We start from the raw sequence: 25,760 nt of genomic DNA on the forward strand, positions 1-25,760 counted from the left end.
TAATCATAGATAATGCAATAAAACTTCTCTAAAAAAAATCAGATGACATAATCATATTTGTTTCATTTACTTGTTTTAATTTAAATTCTCAACCAATTAAATATAATAAAATAGTTTATTTTATTAAATGAGGCTTTTATACAACACAATCAAAATAATCACTTTTATGTATCTTCTAAAGTTAAATTCATAGGAGAAAAATTTGAGAAATGTAAGGGTTTTTTTAGGCTAGTCATGAAAATAGACAAATACACTAGCATGCCTGAACTTCTCTCTTCTTTAAGCCACAGAGATAATTCATATAGTGAATTTTTGTAGGTGTTTTCACGATGTGACCATTTAAAAGGTTTCCATGGAGAAGTAATCAGAACTGTTCTGTATGACGATATTTATTATTCATGGTCCTACTCTAACAGTAAAATAGCTAATAAAACAATCTTAGAGAAAGAAACACTGCAGCAGGCATTCTGTGACTCTTGTAATGGTTAAGTACTTCAGACTCACTTGTGAAAGACTTTTTACAGGAACACAATAAATATTATTTTTTATCTCATTTTCATGATCTTTTATAGAGAATAAACATCATAACATAAATATGAAATATTTCTGTTCTGGAAAAGTGAAATATAGTCCAATCCCAGCAAAAGTAAGCATAGCAATCATTATCATTGCAAAACTGAACTAGCCAGACTGGCTGATAGGTGATACATCTTCTCAAGGTATGAAGCTAAAAATAATCCTGGAAGCTACTGCATTCAAGTTCTTGTGCAGTGTAAATTGTAGTGAGATGAGGAAATAATAACAAAAGAAATAAAAAGTCAGTCCCTTGGGGAAAAAAGGAAGGAAAGAAGGAAGGAAAGAAAGAAAGAAAGAAAAAAAGGAAAGAACAAAAGAAAAAAGAAGAAAGAAAGAAAGAAAGGAAGAAAGAAAGAGAAAGAAAGAAAGAGAAAGAGAGAGAAAGAAAGAAAGAAAAAGAGAGAGAGAAAAAGAAAGAAAGAAAGAGAGAAAGAAAAAGAAAGAAACTTCCAACAACTTTTTTTCCCTGACTACTTTTTGTGATAAGGGAATAGTTTTGTGAACACTGTCAGCCTTATGCCATATGTTCCAGGAAACTAGGGACCCTTGAAGAAGGAGGCTCGTGAATTATTGATCAATGATTAGCAAATGCAATCGAAATTGTAGACTTGATGTTGTGCAGGGATTCATAATTTATGAGTGGACAAAATAGTAGGTAGCAGAGGTAGTGGTAGGTGATTTCAGCCCCCATATTGATTACTTAAAACAACAGGAGGTAAGTGTAGTGTGACAGACAGAACAAAAACTGACAGCTCACTGCCTGTCCATCACTACAGACTGAGCACTGAGGGAATAAAGCTTACTGTAGAAGCAAATACATTTCTATTGTGTGTCTTTGATCATTATGCTGTTCCACTAGACCAAAGGACATATTTGTTTATAATTTATGTATTCCCTTACTATAAAAGATTGATAGCATCCTATTAGATACTTTAGTATCTACATATCTAGATAGTTTGTACCTGTAACAGCTTGAGAAGCAATATTGTGAAACATTAACATAGTCTATCAGCAAAGGTAAAACCTGGGAAAGGAAAGGAGATGAGGCGTGTCTGACACCAGCCTAGAAGTCAGCTCTGTTTTCCACCCTTTGCTGTAGTCTGCCAGCTCTTCTTGGGCTGCTGAAACTCTTCCTTACTGATCAGCTCTTGAGAGCACTAATTCAGGAAGGGACCCCTCCTGTCAGGAAAAAAGCAGCTTCCACCTGTAATTTTATGGGTTGATGAAAGAGGAGTAAGCAGGGGGAGAGGAGCCATCCGGTCTCCAGGTCACAACTGCATAATCATTTCTGTACCCAATCATTTCTGTAAGCAATCTCTATGTGTATCAACAGAGGTAGACCTCATCCTTAAACAGCTGAAAGAAATATACGACTACACTGAGTGATTTGGTGACTTCAGTGACACTGGAGAGGGTTCTGGGACTTTTTACTGGGAAGTGATAGCCTATTTGTTTGGAATTGTTCTGCTACAAAGCCCATGTGAAGGCATACAGCCTACTTCTGGTCCTTTGCTTCTTCACAACAGAGAGGAATGTGTCTGAACAAGTATCTTCTCTTTTCTACCCTCACTACGACTCAGAATGACCTCCAAAATTATGCAACAGCTTTACTAAATACCTTTTTTTTTTTTTTTTTTTTTAAGAAAAGAGGGAAAACTAAGGACTGACAGAAAGGTATGGCCTTATGACTTTGAGGCCAAAATTTAAATTTGGAGCATGCAGTGCTGTAAGTGGCCTTACCAACAGAAAAGTGATTTGAACAAGTAGGCAAGCAATAGAAAAGCAGAAGTTTTTAGCATTAAAACAGAAGCTAGAGAAAAACAGATGTCTGTGAAGAACAGGGATGTGAACACAAGATGAAGTTGACTGTCCACAGGCAGAAGCACATGTAGGAAAGTGGATTTTGCGAGTGGATTATTTAAATAAAAAACTGGAGGATAATTCAAGGAAGGTTGAGTGATGAATGTTACCTGGGACAAAGATTCATGTAAATAGATGATTTGCCTGACTTATTAACTTCAAATACCATGAAGGTCTAATGCTTTTATTTTAAACAACATCCCATAGTGTAACCTCTTAGTCCAAATCGTCACTGGGGTCACGACCATAGAAAATGGGCCCTGTGCAAGGGAAACCACCTAGTTCTGTTGACAAATACTTCAACAATATTTTTAGCTGGAGAGGGAGCTAGAGAAGATGGAAAGAATGAGCAGATTACTCGAGCAACAAAAGTGACCCTAGAATAGCTTCTCTGCATGTTCATAGAGGAAAGTGCTAACAGGAAAGATATGTTCCCTGAACCTAGTAATTATATTTTTTTACAGCCAGTAGCAGAACAGTATTCTCCTGCTTCCCTGCATTGAGTTTTGAAAATTCCATTTCAGTTCAACTCTGGACAGCTTGTGGCTCTGCTAATGCCTTTTGGAAGATGGAGATTTCATCATTTTTGTCAGTCTTCATCACACACCTTCCAAGAAAAAGCTATTATAATTAGAGAAGTCCAGGACTACAGATTTTAATGAATACAATTTTAAAAAGATACAACTTTATATGAAATAATTTTATGAAAATATTAATTTAAAAAATAGAATACATTTTATAAAAATAATAAATATTTTAAAAATAACTGAGATTTCTGAAATTCCATATTATGTTAATCTTACAACATATGATTCAGGGATGCAAGTGAACAAGTAAAGTAGAAGATAGTATTAGAATAAATATATCTGAAAATCTGTTATAATGGACATGATTCACTTATAATAGGATTCTTGTAAAAATGGCAATGTTTCCATTTAAAATATTCCTATTTTAAGTGTAAAGACATATTTTACATAGAAAGGGCTTGTTTTTGCTGGATTAAGAGTCTGCATATGAGTTAAAGATGCATGAAATGTTGCTTTTTCTTTATTTATACAGAAAAGCAAATAGCAAAGTTTGTCCTTCATAAGTCATGACATGATCTGCTTAACGCCTTCATAGCTTCATGTCTGATGAGTGGTGCATTCATCCCAAGCTCATGTTATTTAAATCTTACAGAGCAAGAAAACATCATATATTACACCTTTTTTGTTCTGTATATAGTAGCATTAGGAATCATGCTGCACCAGGATTTCTGTACCTTTATACAGGCAATTAACTTCCCTATAAGATGAATTTTATAAGTTTGGCAGCTGATTCAAAATAGTTATTGTTTGTAGAGTAAGTGAGTTTCCACAGTTTGGCTGTTTGTTTGTTTTTTTTTTTTCCCATAGAAAACTGAGGATAAACAACATAAAGTATCATAAGGATAATGTGAGATGATTTATAATTATTTCTGATAAACGCTGCGTATCTGGAGCTCCATGAAATTCCTTTCGCTCTCCTCTCCTGGCTGGTTAAAGTCTGCCAACCGTCCTGTGTTTTCAAAGAGTACTGCCTGGGCTCTTGCCCCTCATAGGTTTCCACTCTCTTTTACATGTTGATGACCATTTTCTCCCTTTATTCAGTCTGCAGCAATGATACCTCATGTTTCCTTCCAAAGTCCATAAAAATGTGGAGAAAAAACACCCTAAAGCATGAGAGCAGTTGTTTTACATTGTGCTAGTCACCAAAGAAAGCACTACAGTGAAACAGAAGTTTTCAGTCATTTTGGTGAGACAGTAGAGCGATTTTTTCCATGGGTCTTGTAACATTAAATAGAAAGGTAAAGTTCAATTAAAGCCTCATTATTGTAATATGATTAGATTTGAATTAATAACTTACAAGAAATATTTTCTAAATAATCAGATTTTTTTTCCTCCCCCCAATTCTTTGTGTAGTATCTATGAAATCAGCTTCCTTGGATGTTTATTTGCTATTCAAAAAGAAATAATGAAACTTGTAATTTATGGTGTGAACACGGGTTATTCTTTATGCCTATGTAACATCCACAAAAGAGTATGGTGTAATAAACACTTGAAGAAAAGCACCAAGATCAGTGTTTACAAAGCCATAGTGTTGTCTATTCTCTTATATGGTTCCGAATCATGGGTCATCTACTGCCACCACCTACGTCTCCTAGAACGCTTCCATCAACGCTGCCTTCGTACAATCCTAAACATCCACTGGTCAGATTATGTGACCAATACATCTGTTCTTGAACAAGCTGCTGTCACAAGTATTGAGGCCATGTTGCTGAGAACACAGCTGCGATGGGCAGGGCATGTCTCCAGGATGAAGGACCACCGCCTCCCTAAGATCTTGCTTTATGGTGAACTTGCCACTGGCTGCTGCATGAGAGGAGCCCCAAAGAGAAGATACAAGGACTCCCTGAAACAACATCTCAACCTTGGCCATATTGATCACCATAACTGGTCTACTCTGGCCTCCAACTGGGAGGTCTGGAGACACACCGTCTATAATGCAGCTTGTGAAGCACAGAAGACTAAGTAGCAATATCACAGAATCACAGAACCATTGCATGGGCAAGGTTGGAAGGGACCACAGTGGCTCACCTGGTCCAACCTCCCTGCTCAAGCAGGGTCATCCTAGAGTACATGGCACAGGATTGAGTCCAGATGGTACTTGAGTATATCCAGTGAGGGAGACTCCACAATCTCTCTGGGCAACCTGTTCCAGTGCTTGGTCACCCGCAGAGTAAAGAAGTTATTCCTCATATTCAGGTGGAACTTCCTCTACATCAGTTGTTGGTAACTACTTTCAGAATCTCTTGAAATAAAAGTATTTTACTTGACCCTTCCTTTTGTTTTTTTTCTTTTGCAAATCTATAGCATTCCTGAAGTGTATATAAAAGATTGGCATTCTAACGATAGTATGCATGTTCACAAACATGTGAACCTGTATAACTCACACAAACCCATTGTCTATGAAAAATTTTGAAAAGAGTTGCACTAATTTAGGCAGGGTAATCTCTGAAACATTGTCAGTGCGTCTGTGAAAGTCCTAGCGCTCAGAATGCATGAAATGCATGATAACCTAAGGTAAACAGATGAAGAATTTGACCAATTGTAAAAAAATTTTTTTATTCACTATCTAATTATTTTCAGGTATAAAAACTGCTATAAGGTTTGAAGTCTGGAGCACATCCTACAGAGTGAAAAAGGAACAATCAATTTCCTTCACCAGTGTACAAAGTACTTTCAGTTTGTTGGTGGAGAAGCTAAATCATGTATTCAGAAGAGTAAGACTAAGCATCTTGACAGAAGCTTCAGCCTAAAAAAAAAGAGACTGGCTGGTGATTTACATAAAGTGCATAAAGCATTTTTAATGGATTTTCAAGGGTTTTGATAAAAGGAGGATATCATCAGCATTTTATGTTACTTAACATTTCTGTTGAAGAATATACTAAAGCATCTCTGTATATGAACATGAAATCCTGTGTTTGTACAAATTCACTTTTTTTCCCAAGGATGAAGAAAAATTATCTTCAAGTTCTGCCTGATGAATAGAAATCAAGACAATAACTTTACTACAGCTGATTGAAAAACAAATCTACTGGGGAAATATTCATTAAATATTTATTTCATTTAATATATAATTTTTTTTATTTATAGAGGTAAGTTCTGATCATATTTCACTGAGTGAAAGTACTGATTTTGAAATTGTTTATTATTTTGGACAAATACTGTAATAAACCTGTGCAGTAATCTTTACTGTGTTCATAAGAGAAGTCTGGTAGTCAATGCAGAACAAAACAGCACCTGTGGGAAAAAAAAAAGTGTGGCTAAAGGAAGAAAGTTTAGTTGGAATTAAGACTCTCCTTATTTGGGGGAAGCTTTCCAGGGTAACTAACATTAGATAAAACATACTTTTATTAAAGTAAAATTCATAGTGACTTTAAAATTATTTCAAACCTTGTGAGATAGGACAGCAGTCCAGGTGATGTGCTTAAATCCCATATGAAGTAAATATGGTTTTTCAGGTTTCATGAGAGTATATATACTTTCACACTCCCTTATTTTGACTCTTGGACATCCTTCCTGGCCAATAATCTTTCCTTTTTTAGTCTATAAGTGAACTTTTTCTTTGAAAGGCCTGTGTCAAGATTTATATTGGAATGCAGGCAGTTCATGCCCTAATAACACAGGGGCCAGAAATAATCAAAGAGTTTGCTAAAACATATTGCACCAACCTCACCCCAAACCCCTATAGTTTGAGAGCAAGGACTAAATGACCCTTTCAAAAGCTTCATTTCTTTTCAGTAAGAGGGCTAAAACCTCTTCTTCTTAATTCTATTCTGTGCAGTGCAAACTGCAAGCAAGAATCTAAACCCAAACACTTGAGAATCATCCCATTATTTCTGTGGTAGTTTTGAGACTGGAGTTATATAAACATCCTCCTTTTCTGTGTATAAGTGAAGAAATAAACATTTTAAATTTTTCTTAATCACCACGTAAGAATAATCGCAAAAAATAAATAAAAAGGAGCGATGTAGAGAAAGAAAAAGGGGAATAAAAACTGAAAAGTATTTTTTCAACAACAGTTATGCATGATTCATAAACTGAGCTTCAAGGGAAAAAAAAGTATACAAATTGTTAACATATTCCAAAATCTCACATGACAAACTTTTCCGGGTAATATCATTAACGATGCTGATCTCTCTTTTCCACTGGGGATGAAAACAAGCATGACCCACCCTGGGGTAATTTTAACTAAAGGGCACCACTTGAGAATTCACTTAATAATCTCAGTCTCAAGTCCTTCAGCCAACGCCAGTCACCTTGTAATGAGTATTTGCTTCACAATAATCTCCCTTTTCCCGAAAAATGGTATAAATGGAATTACAACACAATTGCCTCCTTTTATCTGATGAATTTGAAGCAGTAATATTGTGTTAGCCGGCCTTTTTGGAAGATATATTGGACTTTAATAAAATTTGATCAATGCATTTAAGTCAAATTGAGTTATATGTAAGTGGATAGGGTTGACATATGTTTCAATATCTGCGAGTGATACATTATTCTCCAGTGAGCATAAAATTTAATGAAATATAAATACCCATTAATCCTCATGTTTCAACCAATCAGTCACCGTTGCTCCTGCCTGCTGTTAGCAGAAGCAGGCCCAGAAAGTCATCTGTTTTATCTAAGCAGGAGCTCCAAACTGGAAAGACATCAGAAAGGTTGTGGAAGTGAGAAGGCTCAGAATAGGGGAAAATGTACCAGCACTTTTGTTGTTTCATGCTTTCTGAAATAAAACAATTTAGTGATCAAGTCTCTCTTTTAATCCAAATCTAAATATGATAGTAAGAGTCATTACCTTTCAAACTGGAATTCCACAAGGAAACATATTCATAGATGTTTTAGTTTTGTTTTTTAATAAAAACCTGACACATTCCTTCATTCCTTTTTTTATAAATGACTGATTATGGTATATTTTGCATCTTTGTAAAGCTAATCTGCAAGAAAAGCTAATGCAACATACCAAGAACACCTTTCTCTGGAATTATCTGTAGCACTAGCAATCCAATCAAGGTGAACTTTGAGTACTGAAAGCATGAGATGGTATGGTGCAGTCTAAATGACAAATAGATCTGACACTAAAATTCCATATTTTATAGAATATTTCCATATATTCAGTTGTAGTTCAAAATATTTTCAAATCCTGTAAGATAAATATTTAAATAGAGTGGTACTAAGATGTACAAACTTAGAATTCAAAAAAATCACATGGTCTTAAGTCTGACTTTTCAGCTCACAATTTTGTCAATAAAATCAGAAAACCGAAACAAACAAGCATACATACATAATTTTGAGGTGAGCACTAAACCAATCTTTTCCCGGAATATTCATCTATTTAAATTAACAAAATTACACATAAAGTGAATTTTAGAGTGACCAGTTTAATTTCAGAACTGCATGTCTATCTGCAAACCCAGTTGCAAAGCTAGCCACCAAGCCCTTTGGTATGGAGAACACCTCCATTTGGGCTCCCTTACCTGCTTTGAGGCAAAGACTCAAGTATTCCAGGAGAGTGCTCTAACCACCAATTGTAAGATACCCAGCTGCAGGTCTCTACTGGACTGTTCCAGTTCAGCAGTCATCAAATTGAACCCTCATTGGGACCTATCAAAAACTAAGAAAGCTGTTGTTCTGTATCAAGGATACAAGGACAAGAAAGCAGACTGTGGGAAGCCTCTGCTGTGTAGGAATATTTTCCTGTGATACAGGATGATATGGCCTCTGATACCACAGGCTGTATGTGAGGGGAGGAGCAGTAGACTTCTTGTCTCAGTTTTCTTAATGTACATTCCCATAACTCCCACTTTTGCTTTTGCAAACAAGATGTGAGCAGACTGAATCAAACATTGTGATGAAAAACGTATTAGCAAATTCGCATGAATCAAAGACTTTCTTCTCAGATTTGAGGAGCTAAGTCACAGAATTTGTCCAAATATGAAGTGTATTGGTTTCTCTAACATTCTCTATAGTGTTATCCTCATTTTTGTTATCAACCTGATAGTAATTTAGTTTTTACTATTGCAGTGTGTATTTCATCTGAAAAGAACCTGTCTTATATGTAGACATCTGGTTTATTATTTCTTTGTATTACTTTTGTAATCTATGCTATGCACTTTTAAGCTATCTGCTATTTAGAGATTTCTATTATCATGTTTAGGCCATTTGCTCTTCCTCCCCCTTTGAAAGCCTGCATGCAACTGGAAAAAGTCTGTCATTTGTGCAATGCTGCATAGGAATGTTCCTGCCACAAGGAATACTCTCAGTGGCTTTGAAACTATGGTGTTCTGCTAGAAAACCACAGAGCATTCAGAAGCCTGAAGAATCAATTTGCCATCTTGCTATAAGAAGTTCCCTGTACATAATCTATAGTAGGGATGCAAAAATGAAACACGGCAACACTAAAAGTAATAAAAAATTTAGATAAATAAGACTTTGGAATTTCTAATTTGCCCTTTCATCTAAGGTAAATGTACCGCAAAATGCAGGAGTGAGAGTACCTTTCATAACACAGAGAGGCAAATATGTTGCACATTATGCTGATAAAATTTGGATGTGTTATCATGATCGTAGATTATTTTGAGAGATAAGTTGCGCATGTTCAAATCTTGATCCTTGCAGTAGAACATCCTAGAACATCACAGTACTTGAATGACTTATATTTTCAGTGACTAAATTGTTTAAGAACTTATTTACAACCCATAAACTAAAGTACAAGAAATATATGGCACCAGTTTACATCAAAATGCATGGGTTAGTACTCAGGGAAACAAGAGGAAAGACAATTTCTCTACTGCAGAGACCCAAAAGGAGTTGTTACCTCTATTTCTTGCCAAGTTTGGAGACCTTTCTCTTCAGCTTTTTGCACCCTGCAAGATCTAGATATCAAGTGTCAAACAGCAGCTATACTCCTAAAACAATTGTTTTCAGAATTATGTAGTCAAAGACTGAGGATGATATATTTGAAGTGAATATGCTTCAAAAGACAGCTAACGTAGCTACAGAATAGTTATAAGGATAGCTAAGGACACATCAGCTCTTCTGGAAGTTTTCTGTCGCTTCTAGTACAAGAGGCTATTAAGCCAAGGCCCAGAGCTGGTAAGATTTTCCAAACTCACTGATGGTTTTGCACGGCCTTGAACATTGGGTGCTCAGTTCAGCACAGCACAGCTTCAAACACAGCTGTGCCACAAACAACCACCTGGCCATATTTGTCATTGTCCTCCTCTTCTCTTGCAGATAAAACTGCACCTGACTGTAAGGTGGCTAAGTTGGGAAGGTCTTGAACATCTGCTTTCTTATAAATTTGTCTTTTTGGGGCTTCTGAAATTTTTCTGGGGTTTTTAGCATTTTGACACATATATCCATTGTCTTTACTTTTTTTTTTCCTGAACATGTTATACCTTACATTTGATTACAACCTTGATGAAATAACCTCAGAGCAATCTAGGGAATTTCAGGGTACCATTGCAAAGATTTATGATTTTGGTATACCCTTGATATGTATATTTATATTGCAGTAAGCTGGGGGGGGTGGTGGAGGGGGGAAGGGAAGACACACACAGATATGGAGACTTATTATTATTTCTTTTAAACATTCAACACTTTGAGGTATAAAATTTCAGAGATAACCTGGATATTAATTGTCACAGAGAGAATACTCTGGTTAATACAAAACACATTGCTGGGATGGATGTTGACATTTGATTAATGTTATTCCTTTCATTTCTGTGCCAGAGATCACAAGAACTCCATACAAAATGTTTGCTAGTGAGTGTAGTGTAATTGTTAATATGTACTTTCTGATATGCCAGTGAAACAGTAAAACATATCTATGAAATTTCATGTTTTAGAGTTTTCATTTTAGTTCTCAGTGTATTTTATATTAAAGTTATGCTGTCATTTGTGCAGTGGGAAATGTGTATGAATAGAAGTTAGTTTAATGGTGATTCTTTCTATTAAAAAAAGCATAATCACAGGGATTAAAAAGCTGTCTTAAGATGTGGTCTGCCTAACTGCCAAGCACATTCTAGTCAAAACCAATGCCACTTAAAGCATGAACTCAGAAGCAGCCAAAGTTCTCTGATGAAGTATTAGAGACTATTATGCAATTGGTTTTCTTTTCAAAAAGTTCTTTTACGTCCTTCAAAAAAACTCAATGACTTGAAATACCACCAGATTTTGCTCTAGAAAGGGCAAAAAAACTACACATGAAAGTATTCAGAGACAAGTAAATATGAGGATATTTTAATAATCAACAAAACTTTCTAGGCAAGGCACTGGTCACCAAAGAGGTTTGAAAAATGAATTTCTAGCATACTGAGGAAGTAAAATACAATAATAAAAAATTAAATTACCATGGTAAACCAAATCAATGCCCCCTAAAGACAATAAGTATTTTCCTACTGTTATGAAAACACTTTAAATCAGAGCCAGAGAAAGAAAATATACATAAACCAGAATATACATAAGCCAGAATAATTGTAAGAACAATCTTATTAATTATAGAAAATTTCTGAAAGGAAAATTAAGGGGACTTTTAAAACAAGGAATGAGGTGGAAGATTTATCTGTTAAACTTAGATGCTATTGAGCTGGAATTGGATTCAGAGGGTGTTTTCATTTATTTATTTCATTCTTTATTCATGCTCTAACTGCTCTCCTACTGTATGCTAGAGGACATAGAGTCCATCATTCATGATGGGGTTTTTCATATTTGCTTGAAATATATCTCTGTAGGCAGCATCCCAACTCATAATAAAGAAATTTTATATAATGGTAGACATGTGGTATAGATCCCTCCACCAGTGACCATGCTAGGTTATCAAGGTAACAATATCTGAGCTTTTGTCAGCAGTTCCCGCACAATTGTGTAACTTACTGGTCCAGTGGACTTCCTCTGTTTGGAAATGATTGTTGCAAACTAAAGGCTATATTCTAAATTAAATTGCAAAATAAATAGAAATAAACTGGATAAACTGTCTGCTGCAATAGGACACAAATGGAAGATCAAGCAGAAACACATTACAAGCTCTGAACATGTATGTACTTGTCTATATAGTGTGATAAACTTCTAAAAATTACTTGAGTTTTGAGTAGATGGTTAAAATATGACAAGTTACTGTCATTCCAAACATATAGGAAACATATTTTTCATTATCTCCTCACAGCTATAATCGTGATTTTTTAAAATGAAAAAATGAACATCACCACTAGTTCCGCTGTCAAAATAAACTCAGTGCTGTAAGTTTACGTACCCTTTTACCAACAATTTGCTGTACCTGCTGTTCTCACATCTCAGGGGACTGTGTGAACTGTGCCCCACGAGTGAGACCACGGCCCTGCCCATACTAGTGTCACCTCAGCTCCTGGCTCATTCCCTTGTGGAACAATCCCACTCCTATTAGTTGCTGACAAATTCATCTAGACATTGGCTACCAAATAGATTTGGTTGTTAATCTCTTGCAAAACAACGGGAACTCTCTATGGGAACAGAGCTGCTCTGTCAAAAGAGGTTTCCTCATGCTGGGGTGAATTTTGGGAGTGGGGAGTGTTTACCTGTGTAAAATCAGAGAGCAAGTTCCATCACTGACTTAAGCAACCCTGAGACCATGGTCCTTTGTGCAGTGGGTATAACTGTTCTCAGAGGCAACTGATATGGTAGGCATTCATAGATGCAGTTGAAGGAGATGACCACTTACAAAATATATTGTTGTCTAAAACAAATATGTGTTATCATGTACAGAGTGAACTTAACCCTAAGATGATGAGCTCTCTACTGTTTAGGGTACTTACTTGCTATGAAAGAAAATGAATTTCACAGCTCTAGACTCATTCAAGGAAAGCAGTGCTTGAAGCTTTGGATATGGATAAAACGTTAGCTGTATAGCTGGATGGAGATTGGGTTTCTTCCTCCTTTTCTTTGCACAAAATGCAAAGTTCATGAGCTCAATTTGTTGAACTGAATTATTTTGCAATGATTAAAACTTCAATGGAGCAGAATAGCTTTCTTGCCCAACTTTAAGTCCTAAATTACCTTGGCCTTGAAATTATGGGTGTGGCAACACCTAATTAGTCTTAAAAATCAGTGCCTGTATAGCACCTCTGTAGATACCAATCATACATCACACAACCATAAGCCTGCATTTTTTTCTACAGTACAAATAATTAAGACTCAATTAATTTAATAGAGAGAGAGGGTTTGTTTTTCCTCATACAAGCTGATGGTGAGCATATAACAATGACTCTTACCCAACAAAAGCAGGAAATAATTCCTTTCTGAAGTAAGATATGAAGAGTGAGGTCACCATTAGATTTAGGATACACAAATTGTCTTGTTGATCATCCAGTATTGAGAACTTCTGTACTTATTCTGATTTACTATTAAAAAAAATAACTAGACTATAGCCTTAGGCTATGCAAATACACCTTTTCAATCCCCAGTCCTCTTTTCCCATACTTCCTTAGATTCCCAGGCTAATATCTTTGGTTTTTTCTGAGGATAAAAAGGGTAGTTATGGCTGAAATAGTAATTTTAAAAATGAAATAAAAATCGGTTCAAATTGATATTCAGTATTAATGTTAAAGCAAAAAAGTCAAAGTACTATGAAAAATTAAAGTTAAATAATAGGATGGAAATAAAGCTGATTTTTAAAAGTAACTGGTTTGTTACATTCCTCTTTTTCTGATGGTATTTTTTTCTGAATTGTTTATCCTAGAAAAAAAATGTTAGTGATGTAAATCTTTACAGTAGCTGGCTTTCCCCACATATTTGCAACTGCCAGGGCAATAAATTTAAAGCAAAGAAATGTACTGATGGATTGGAAGATAAAGGGACTTGATTTATACTGTCAAACTCTTTAGTGTTATGGCTTGGCAGCATTACCACATTGATAAATTTAAGAAAAATCTGGCTTTGTAATAAGAATGAGTTGGTCTAATATCATCTAGAACATACATCAATGTTAGTTTATATACTGCTAGTGAGAATGGACGAATAAAAAGAACTCCCATAAATATACTATGTTATATATGTTATATTGCATCACAAGCACATATTAAAAGAACTGGAAATTTGTGGCAGAACTGTAAGAGAGAAAAGGTATAAACGAGGAGAAAAAGCCTTCTCAGTTCAAATGCAGAGGAATAGGTTGTTATCTGTATAGATACTGCAGAGTATTGGTGTTGCCCTCCCCTGTTTATATTTCTGCCTTTTACTGGATGCTGTCAAATGCTTCATTCTGTTAAAATCCAAGTCTACTGTAAAGATACAATTGAACTTTTAAGATTTTTTTATACTAGTAATGAATTGGAAAGCATGATGTGAGAACTGGAATGACCTACAAATAGCCTACAAATAGTCCTTATGAATGCATTATCTCAAGTAAGTTTGCTGTAATTTTAAAAAGAGTAAAAATTTTGGTTGACAAAAGATGACCACTTAGATGGAATGTATGTGGAATTAGGAACAGTTTTGAATTAGTAACACATGACAATCTGAAAAAGAATAGCATGATACAGCTTCAATAAAGTAAACATGAAATGGTGTAACATGATGGACCGAAGGATTCTAAAAATTATTTGTCAGTGGAGAAGTCGAAGTGGGATTTTTCAACTGGGGCTTCGCAGGGACTATTTGTCAAGAATATTTTATTTTAGCATCTGCAATTAAATATGAATTAAAAATGTGGATAAACCTTATATATGGCATGAACTGGTAGATTTTAGATCATAGGCAGTGATTCAGAGATTCACCTTGTTGGATGATGAATGAACATAGTCATCTCACTGGTCCATTCATACAAAAATGTGTTTTAATACAGGGTCAGATATCTATGATGCTTTAAAAAGAACATCCTGCCAGAACAAAGGCTTTCCTCCAGAACAAGCAAGACAGTTTCATGCTGTTGCCCTGACTGCGTTGGTTCATTTCAGCTTCTCTCTAGAACCTCCAAAGTACTCAAATATTCCTCATTTTTCATTTTTCACTTTATTTTTATTGGGTAACCTGGAACCCTTTACGACTAGATTAAATCTTTACATTAAAAAGGAAGTAGGAGACTGGCTGAACAGTTAACTGAGGTGTCATGCATCTGTATGTAATTTAGAGGTAAGTATATGTTTGAATTATATTTTCTACTTAAAAGCTCTGCAAAATACTCTGTGCTGCAATTGTAAAACATGACTGTTTCTCCAGAAGTTCTCAAGAGAAGCTTAGTTTTTATAATGTGTAATTTAGCTTTCCATGTGGTGGATTTTGACTTTTGACCATTCAAAGTGTAAAGCTCATTATCTCCTGAATTAACCTCTTTATTCATAGACATTGTAGGGATACTCTTCATTTCAAGATGCCCAGAGACAGGCTGAAAATGAAAATCCATATTCCAACTTCATGTCATGTCACGTCATGTCATGTCATGGCTGGGCTTTGTGAACGAAGATTTAGGAAGGCTCTATCCACGTTTGTTACAGGCACGCTGGTGACTTACGAGGCCAATACAAGATAGACATATCCGACTGCAAAAGGCACAGCAGAAAGACTCCTTAGGTGGTGTATTCAGCAGGATACGATTCTTTCTGCGTTGTCTTTTCTCCTCGAGAGTGATCCTGCGTGCGTTCTCAAAGGAAACGGCAGTGTTGTAGAAGGTGTGTCTCCAGGCCTCCCGATTTGAGGCCAGAGTAGACCAGTTATGATGATCAATGTGGCCGAGGCTGAGATGCCCAGTGCAGAATGCCAAACAGACCATCGGCTTGTGCGCTGTAAACTCAAATTCAATCTCAAATTCAAACCTAAAAGGGGCAGCATCCCAAGGAGAAGACTCCAAGTTACAATCTCCAATCAGCCACAGTAAGAGACAGATTCCAGGCTAACCTTCAAACTAGGCTCGAAAACCATTCTACAGATTCTGCAGATTCCTCTCCTGAAACAATTTGGCACCATATTAAAAACAGCATCCTGCAGTTCTCTGAAGAATCCTTAGGGTTCTCCCTCAAGAAGAACAAGGACTGGTTTGATGAAAACAGTCAAGAAATCCAGAATTTGTTGAGGAAGAAGAGAACTGCCCACCAAGCATACCTTGCACTGCCATTCTGTCATGCAAGAAAAATGGTCTTTCCAACTTCATACCAGTTTAACAAATTGACAAAGGGGATTTTAATCTCTCCAATAGCCAAGGCTAGCATGGCATATGTTCTGCACCTTGTTACAATCATGGCTGCATAGGCCATTTGATCAGGACTGGATAAACCCTGCTACTAATGAACCAGTTCTAGATAAATCAGAGAGACAATCTTATTTGTTCCACAAGTTCACACATGTGATGAATAAATGATGACTTACATTGAAGTCGCAAAGTATTTTGCTCATGAACTCATTCTCATCTGGCCATTTCAATTATAAAATAGTTGCAAGGAATTCCAGTACTCTCACTCTACTCTTTTCGAAGGTATATATTTCATTTAGATAAGGACAATGAATAATTTTTTTTATGTTGCAGTCTTTTTGAAGGAATTGTTTAGGAACATCTCATACTGATTCTACGCTAGTTTTTCCACTTGGCCAAATAAGAAAAATTACTCTAGCACAATGATGCCTTTTTTAACACCTCAAAGTTATTCAAATTCTTTGCTGATTTCCTAACATGTTTGAAATTATAGAGAAGACACAAAATGAATCTGAGTGCAGCTACAGATTTCGCCTATGATATATTGTACAGTTTTCTTCAAATTTATTAATTAAAAATGGCTGACATAATGATTGTCAATTCTTAACTGCTGTCGGTACCTTCCTACACATTTATTGGTGCTTTCAGCACAAACATTTGAAACATGTCATCCCTGTGTTTCACACCTGACCTGTTCCTTGAATACTAAAAGAATATCTTGTAGATAATAGCATTAGCATTGAGAGGTTCTCTCTCAATGACAAAAATACCCATTTTGGGTTTGGATTAACTCTGTAACACAGGAAATCTCAGAAGGTTTTTCAGTGAAATAAAGAAAAAAAGGTGGAGAAGTTTTGTTGCAACAAAGCAAGGTGCTTTTTCTTGCTGATGTAGTATCAGCTTTCTGAGTTTTACAGAAAATTTCAGTTATACAGAAAGAAACTTTATTCCATGAGAGGATATTAGGACCAGGGTCTGCAGTATTATGTTCTTACCCTTCTGTAAGTGAACATTTCGGCATTCAAGATGACAGATTTGTTAGCACAGGAGATTCTAGACTTTACAACTCCCAGTACGTAACTCTTGTAGAGTCATGCTTACTAATAAGTCTGATGAGGCATCCTATGCAAAACAGAAGAGCATGAAAGGATGGAGAATGTTTAAACATCTTCCACTGCCCACATATTTAAATGCTAACTCTTGGAATACAGTGCCTTGAAATGAGTAAAGGGGGTAAATTTAAGTTCACATGCTCACAGAAAGGTGATAATTGAATTCTTGAACTTCTGCTTCCTCAATGAGTTCATTAGGCTGTGAATGAAAAGCAGAGAACTCCTACTCTTTTTTTTTAATAGCAAACTTTACCTAAGGAAGGTGTGTTGAGAATAAATATCTGATTTGTTCTTTTGGGCACAATACAAGTTATAAATTATGGTTTTTAAATCCAAGACTCAGGTCTTGAAATGACCTTGGGACATCCATCTTAACAGACACCTGAAAATGTTGACGGAAATAATTCTGGAGACAGTGGTACCTCCACACAGTTTAGAAGGTTTGAATTTTGTATTTGTCCAACAATGTAGGATCAATGCAGGACCTGCACACCCATCCCACTGAAACAGTTTTTCTTAAGTTGTATATCACTGGTGATTTATTTTCTGAGTCCCGACAGAAAGAAAGCCACATATCCACACAAATTTGACAATTATGCATGTTAAAAGGCTTCATTAATCTATATAAACTGAAGTGTTTAGATAAAAATATTTCAGTCCTTGTATTAAACAATACTGAAAACTTTTTTATACTTTTCTGTCTCTGATGTTACAATTAAATAACAGAGTCTGTGCCCACATGTGTGATGGCAAAGTACAATCAACTTAAAAGCTAACTGAATGATTGCATTTACCTTGGAAGAAAATCATAAGCCACAATAAAAAATTTTGTTATAGCAAAATAATGTTGTACTTTCCAGACTTTTGTTTGGGTTTTTTTCCCCTATATACAATTTTCTAAGACATTGCAATAGATACATTATTTTTCAATAATACTATATGTAAGCTTACATTTACTTTCTATACATACACGATTTATAGAGGACTTAATTCTTTCTCCCTTAATGAAGTTGAGCAATAACTTTACAAATAGTTTCATTGTAATAGAGTATATTGTATTACAGCCCTTTTAAATAGTGTAATGACTACACTTAGTATGTAATTAACAAAATACTATATTATCTTACATTTAAACTTTTATCTTTTAATATCATAATAAATTAATTTTTTAATGCAACATTTAGATTAATATTTCTATCTCCCTCATGGGTTTTTTTTTGGCAGAGATTAGGCTGGTAATTTTTATTTGGTATGTGTTTACAAACTTCAGGCTAAATTTTGCAATCCTTTGTTCATGACTGTGAGCACCTACTCAGGTAGCCTCATCAGTTCTAATTTTCCTGCGACCAAGTGCCTTGATTACCTGCTTATCCATTTTTCCTTCAAGCACATTGGTGCTATGCTCTAACACCCACAATTTTCTCCTCATTTAAATTCCTCTTTAAAAGCTACTGGTTTTGTAATGACTACAAATTGTTCTAGTCTTGTCCTGATTGCTCAAGTGGCAATGATTTCTGCCTTTCTGCTAAACTCTTTTTGTCCCGTTGCTTCATTTCCCAACTTACCCAGCTTAGTATGCAGGGAAAGTCTGGAGATGTGATACATCTTGTGCTGGGCATGCTCAGTGTATTCACTAGTTTGTAGAAAGGATGCCCATTGGTTTGTCTGCTTTTAATTTGGCTGAAGTGGACATCTTAGGATATCCTTGCCACAAAAAAGAGCTTTACCTAATAAGTGGAGTTGTGAAACTAAGCTATAATATACTGAAAGGCTCTCAGTGAAATGAATTTTTCATTTTCTTGTATCAGCGGACCACTGCTGTTAAGCTCTTTTGTTAAAAGTGTAGAGTTTTTCTAAAACAATATCTTAAGTCAGATACCTACCATAGAAAATGCAATCCAAACAGCTAAAGTTTGACATCCTAAAAGCAACAAAAGAGAACTTTATAATGAAAAATGGTAGGCTGTTTTAAACTGTAGAATTTTGTACCAGAAAAAACACTGCCAGGAAAAAAATAATCATAAACATTACAAGGTAAAAATGCAACTTGATAAAAGTTATATGACAGCTAACCTTGGATTTTGTTGCAAAAAATGTACACAATCTTACTTTTCACGTGTCTGCAGAAACTTTGGTTAAATATCAGGATGCAGCTTTCAAAGTATCAGGAGGAAGGAAGTAAAGCAAAAATCCAGAGAAGATGAATAATTTAAGCATCTGATTACTGCTCTAATGGAGTAAATGTAAGGTACTTACTGGCATTTCAGAAATTTGAAAGTTCTCTATGCTCAAAGGGAAGCTAAGAGAAAAGTAAAAAAAAAGAAAAAAATCCCCAAACCAAAACAAAACAAAAAAAACCCAGAATAAAAAGTAAACTAAAGGTTTTTTTTATCTGATTCAGAATACAATAATATAACCATGTAAAATGACCACTTTTTCTGTCACCCTTATTAGCAATATTATAGATTAACTAGGTCCACAGTGACCTGATTAATTTACAGAACCTTCAACATAAAAGGCTTGCTCATTTTTCTTCAGACAGGCAGTATGATATTTACAATTTTGCTAATATATTGCACAAACTTTGTTTTCAAATTTCTAATTAAATCTTAAATTAGTTGTAATTTTTGAAGGAAAAAATACATTTACCTGTGTCCTTGAAGATTCGCTTTGGTTGATTTTTCAGTTTGAAAACAAAGTGAAACATGCTGTAGGAATTTCTTTTCCTATTCATCTCGGTAGCACGGGATTTCAAATGTATGATTCATTCTATCAGACAAAAACGGCTGTTATTATGCCAAGCTGCATTTCAGAAACAAAGTGGCAAATAGCATTAAACACATACAGCATCAGACAGGTCACAGAGGAAAAAGCAGATTAACTCAAGTATCTTGTAATAATAATGACATTTTGGTTGTAATTGAGATTAATTTTATCTATAGTGACAAGAATAGACATTTTGCCTTTTAAGTGTTAGTTGTAAAATTAGACCATGCAGCCATCATCAGGGCTTATCTTGTTCTCTATCTATACAAGGGTGATAATAACAGGTGAAATATTTTGTAACCAATATGCCAGTGCTAATAACACATGGTTTTATATGACTCAGAATAAACCTTGAAAATTGGAATGATAGTTATTTCACTCAATTAAAAAAAAAAAAGAGAGATTACCTTGTTTTTAAAGCCTACAAGTAGTAGTCACTATCTATTTATACACTGTGCATATAAGGTTTCTATTAAATGTCTCTAAAGTTAAACTTTGGTGCAAACTTTACCTAGATCTTCTCCTTACAGTGAAACTTCTTGGCAAGCAGTGATCTACAGTTAGAAACTCTGAAATGTGCACTCTTCCCTTTCTGGTTCTTGTTACATTCAGCTATTTGTTTGTTACCTTTAATTAATTGGTTTTTTAATTCTGGTAGAACAAATTGGCTCGGAAGGCTAAAGATGTTAAGAAGAACACATTGTACTAAATATTTATATGATTTGCGAGGACTTCAAAGTTCTAGAACTAGCCTAGCTCATTTTCATTGCAAATACTGACTCTTAAAAATTTCTTGGGCCTTTTGGTACACCTACAGAAGGGAACAAAAGTAGATTAAAGTGCTAACAAAATAAAGTTACCGAGTCCTCCATTCCCATGTCTATAAACGGCAGTCTTTATAAAGATATTTTTTAATACTAATAAGCTTTTTAGACTGCATTAAAAGATGACACCTTTTGGAGGAGACAAGCAAGAGTTAAAGAGGAAATTATTATCTGAGGTGGCTTAGAAGCTTTTAATTTCCCTTTAAATCACAAGAAAATTCTCTCAGAGAGTGAGTGAAAATTACAGAAAAGTTTTTAAATTCTGATTCCGGTACTTTCTTGCACCTTTGTGCCTGGAGAGAATCATAGAATCATTTAGGCTGGAAAATAAGATCCAGCCATAAACCCAGAACTACCAAGTCCACCACTAAGCCAAAGGCCACATTTACATGTCTTTTAAGTAGCTCCAGGAGTGGTGGCTCAAACACTTCCTTATGCAACCTGTTCCAATGTTTAACAAACATTTTGGTGAAGAATTTTTTCCTAATATCCAATCTAAACCTCCGTGGCACAACTTGAGGCTGTTTCCTCTGATCTTGTCACTAGTTGCCTGGGAGAAGAGACCAACTACTCTCCTTTCAGGGAGCTGTAGAGAGCAATGTGGTTTACCCTGAGTCTCCTTTTTTTCAGGCTAAATAAACCCAGCTCCTTCAACCTTCCCTCATAAGACCTGTGCTCCCAACCCTTCACCAGCTTAATTCTCACTTTTCTCACTGAAAAAAAAAAAAAATCACTATACTAAAATGCTTTTTTTGAGACAAATAGAAGAGAAACCTTCTGGAAAAAAAAGCCAACCAGAAGTAAATCAAGAAACACAAAAAAATCAGGACTGAAGGAAGGACAGGAACATCAGTTTTGTTTAGGAAGGGTTTGACATCTGGTTAGATCAGACAAAATTGTTTTTTAAGTACATCTCTCTTGCCTTATGATCTCAGGTCATTTTCAGGATTCCATAGCCCATGCTCCCTACTTTGCCGTATTCAAATCACATTATAGACCCCTTATTTTGGTAAGGTTGAATATTCTTGCCATCTTCTCTGTGCCCTTGTATGCAAGGAGCTAACCTGCATTTTTATTCCATAGGATGAATTGAGAGCATCATGGTCCGCTAATAGATGTTGATGTTAGATTCTCTACAGATTGTCTTCTGTTGGCTGTCCTCTCACTCTGTTCCCCATGCCTGTCTATGTCTTTTGCCCCACCATCATACTGTAATACTTGGCTGCCTCAGCATTTCTCACTCATGGGCCAGGACTCCAGTCCTTGCTGACATATCTCATCTTCTACCTAGGCTCTCAGCCTGTGCAGCTTTGTCTCCACTGAAGCGCGGAGTTAAATACAATTATCCATCCTTGTACCAGCTAACTACCCATCCTACCACATATAGTTCTGTAAGAATTGCTTCTGCATGTCTTGAAAACTTTACTATGTGTTCTTATTAAAACTGTGGGCTTTTATTACTACTATAAACACATATGGAATCAAGGAGTGGAAGTTTTCACAACTCATAAGAATCGAACTATTGGCCAGGACAAATCTGTTTTTCCCTGTGAACTAGCAATGTTGATTTGTTCCAGTTTGATTCAGTTCTAGGTAATCTGTCAGGATAAAAGAAAAATTTTCCAGCAGATTTAGTGCTGGTCAAGATTTAAAGAGAAAAGAAGTAGGAAAAAAGAAAGAATTCTAAGCTTACTCCTAATATTACTTCTCACTACAGAAACTCCTTTTGCTTATTTTTTAAGGGGAAGGTGTAACAAAGCTTCAGAAATGATTGAACATGAAAATTATCAGTACTTTTAAGTTGCTGTTTCAGTTCTATATTACACAGGCATAGAAGCTAGTTGCAAACAGTTTTCTTATTTTTCTACTAACACTTGCATGTTCAGACAACTGACATACGTAAAGAGAGAGACAGACATAAAAGGCCTAATGGAGCCTATACACATATCCTATAGACACATCTTTATCCTTGTCTTCCACTCCCCACAATAACCTTAGTTTCTTCTTCACTGTGTTGTCAGTTGCATCCAAAATGGAGAGGAAAAGGTGCATACTGCTGGTACTCCAGAGATGCCAGTCTTAGCATTAGATATTATGGCCATCTTTATGAAAATACAGATTAAGGATTGAAAATCCAATGTCCATTTCCAATTTAAAAGAAAATTTTACTTAACCTGTATGACTATAGGAATTATTTTCCAATTCAGACAATTGCCACTGATTAAAAAAAGGTACACACAAATCATGAAGAAATAAATAATTTATCCTTAATATTTTTAACTGCCTCAAACAAAAAAGCAAATTGCAGTGAGACAAAGCTATACCCATATTTACTCTAAGTATGCAACAGTTTGAAAACTATTTAAACTCCTTTTTTTAATCATATGTAGTAAAATGATTGCATAAATTATTTATTTGTTTATTTATTTATTGTTTTATTAATTATTTACCAAGTCAAGTAGCCAAGAAAATTAGCCTGGAGGAACCAGGCTTCAGAACTATTTTATAAACAAATCCTTTATTAAGATCTATATGTCTACTCCACAAAACATCATCCAAAAAGTTTTGTTATGTGCAGAAGACACATCTTGTGAACTTTCCAAAGTCTTCCAGGTTATATTTTGGGATTTCAAGCACCTAAAAAGTCATTATAATCATGGGTTGATATTCAATAGACATATAGACGTATTTCTTTTGCTGCTGTAGAAAAGATGGTGTTATTTATGTCACTGTAACTTGAAACAAAAATCATAAATTAATGGGTGAATTTTTTATTGGCTCTTTCAGGTTCTCTCAGTGCTGAACTTTTGAAAATTCACCAATGACACAGCCTTGGCTAGCACCATGTCTCAAATTAGAGTAAAACAGATGTATAATTAATAAAACAATACAGGGCATGTTTTAGAAGATATTCAACATACATGTTAATCTTGAAAAATGCAAGATTCCTTCCCTTTTGGTCTCTGCCAAAGCTTCTCCCACTATATTATGAGTGATACCCCACTCTAGGTAATACCAGGATCAGACTCCATCTTCACCCTGTTTTAACTTCACAACAAACTCAATTCCACTTCTGAAATATCCTTGCCTACATGCAGTTCATCAGTATATCATCAGAAAAGGACATGGCATTACTTTCATGTAATATTAAAAGTAATAGCTAAAACCCTCCTTTTTTAATCACAGATGCCAGAAGGCATTGCTCATGCAAATTCAGTCTTCAGAAGACCATCAGGACTTGAGTGGTTTGGCCTGTGCTCCAAGTGCTAAGCAGGTGGATTGCCAGGGGGAGGGAAATTCTCACTAGGGCTTTAGGCTTCAGTACTGCATGAGTCAAGCAGCTCAAGCTGAAAATGCCCCTAATTATTCTTTGTACTAGAAAGGTACATTTAGGTGCCTGACCAAAGGGCTCCCTTGAAGCTCTGTGGCTTTAGAGGGTGGCACGAAATCCCCAGCATCTTAGGTGCCTGCTAGTGAGCTGCAAGTCAGCTTGGGAACCCTGAGAAGTATTGGTACTTCATAGTATACCTCCTGCCAGGTGTTCTGCCTCTCTGAGACCTGCTGCCCTGAGTCTGCTATAGGTGCAGGACTAGCAAAGGAAGAGAAGGATCAGGTTAAAAAGACTGAATAGTTGCACACAAGAGACAGAATTTATTTTACATGAAAGCTCTAGATAGCCTGTTGTGGGTTTGTTTGTTGATTGACTATGTATCTAGTGTGTTTGTTCAACAAAATAGGGCATATTTTACCAAGTATACATAGAATTTGCTGGAAAACAAAAGTTCTGTCTTCTAAAAATCTCAGTGTTTTCTCATTCTTTTGCATTAGATAGAAAATGAATTTTGAAAAGGCTACAGTTCTCTGAGAAAGTAACTTGTCTGTGCTCCATGTAGAGGCATAGGAAGAGCTGCTGTGATAGTGGGATAGTGCCACTTCCACCCGCTCCCTTGACTATGCCTTTCACACAGGACAGGGATTTAGGTGGTACAGGGTCACCTCTTGCAAACCTGCGTAGGGATTTTTCCCTGCTGACATAGTTGCTTACTGGTTAGGTCTAGGTATGCTGCTCTGGCAGGCTTTGTTCCTTTAGGCAGGCAGTCTGCTGTCTGCATAGGACATCATGCATAGAAACTCAACAATCTGCAATATAACTGTGGGATGGTCTTGGATTTCTCTCAGCCCTTCTTCCTTGAAGGTTCAGCCTTTTCTTTTTGGCTTTGGATCTGCACTGACTTGGATCAACACCTGGCTTGGTCAAAGCTTGCACAATGAGTTTAATAATAAAGCTAGAAATAGATTGATGTGCCCCAAGTTCAAGTGCTGACTTTCTCTAGCTCCTTCTTCTAAGATTTGATAGCCTGAAAAATAGCAACAGACCTGATGCACTGTTCATGCATGTTGTAAGGTAAAGAAAGAAGCTTAGTGTACAAGGAAAATCCCACTAGGCATACAGAAGAAATTTTCATTTTCTTGAGATGAAAAGTTGCCCAAATGGAAAATGAAACCCCAATTAACACTAGTTTTGTCTAAATATTCATAAACACGTTACAATTCTAACAGCAAACTGAATAATGTTTAACTATTTTTGTGTTATCTTACTGATTCTTTCAGTGATCTTATTTCAAAATTAATTAAATAATGAAAAATAACAGCAGCATTATCACTTTTTGTCCTGCATTTGTGTTGTGGTACATGGCAAATCAGGTTAAAAATCACCTAAGTGAGAACTGAGTTCAGATTTTTTAACCTTCAGCATTGCAGAATTACTAGACCTTGACTGCTACCAGAAATCTGAAATAACCACCTTGCAGGTACGCACGTTTGGTTAACACTTTAAATTAAGTGTCTCAAATAGGGATTTAATTTAGCTTTAAGAGGAGAG

The sequence above is a fragment of the Manacus vitellinus genome, unplaced genomic scaffold, assembly GCF_001715985.3.
Source record: "Manacus vitellinus isolate BGI_N305 unplaced genomic scaffold, ASM171598v3 scaffold_17_pilon, whole genome shotgun sequence".
In the NCBI taxonomy this organism is placed as follows: Eukaryota; Metazoa; Chordata; class Aves; order Passeriformes; family Pipridae; genus Manacus; species Manacus vitellinus.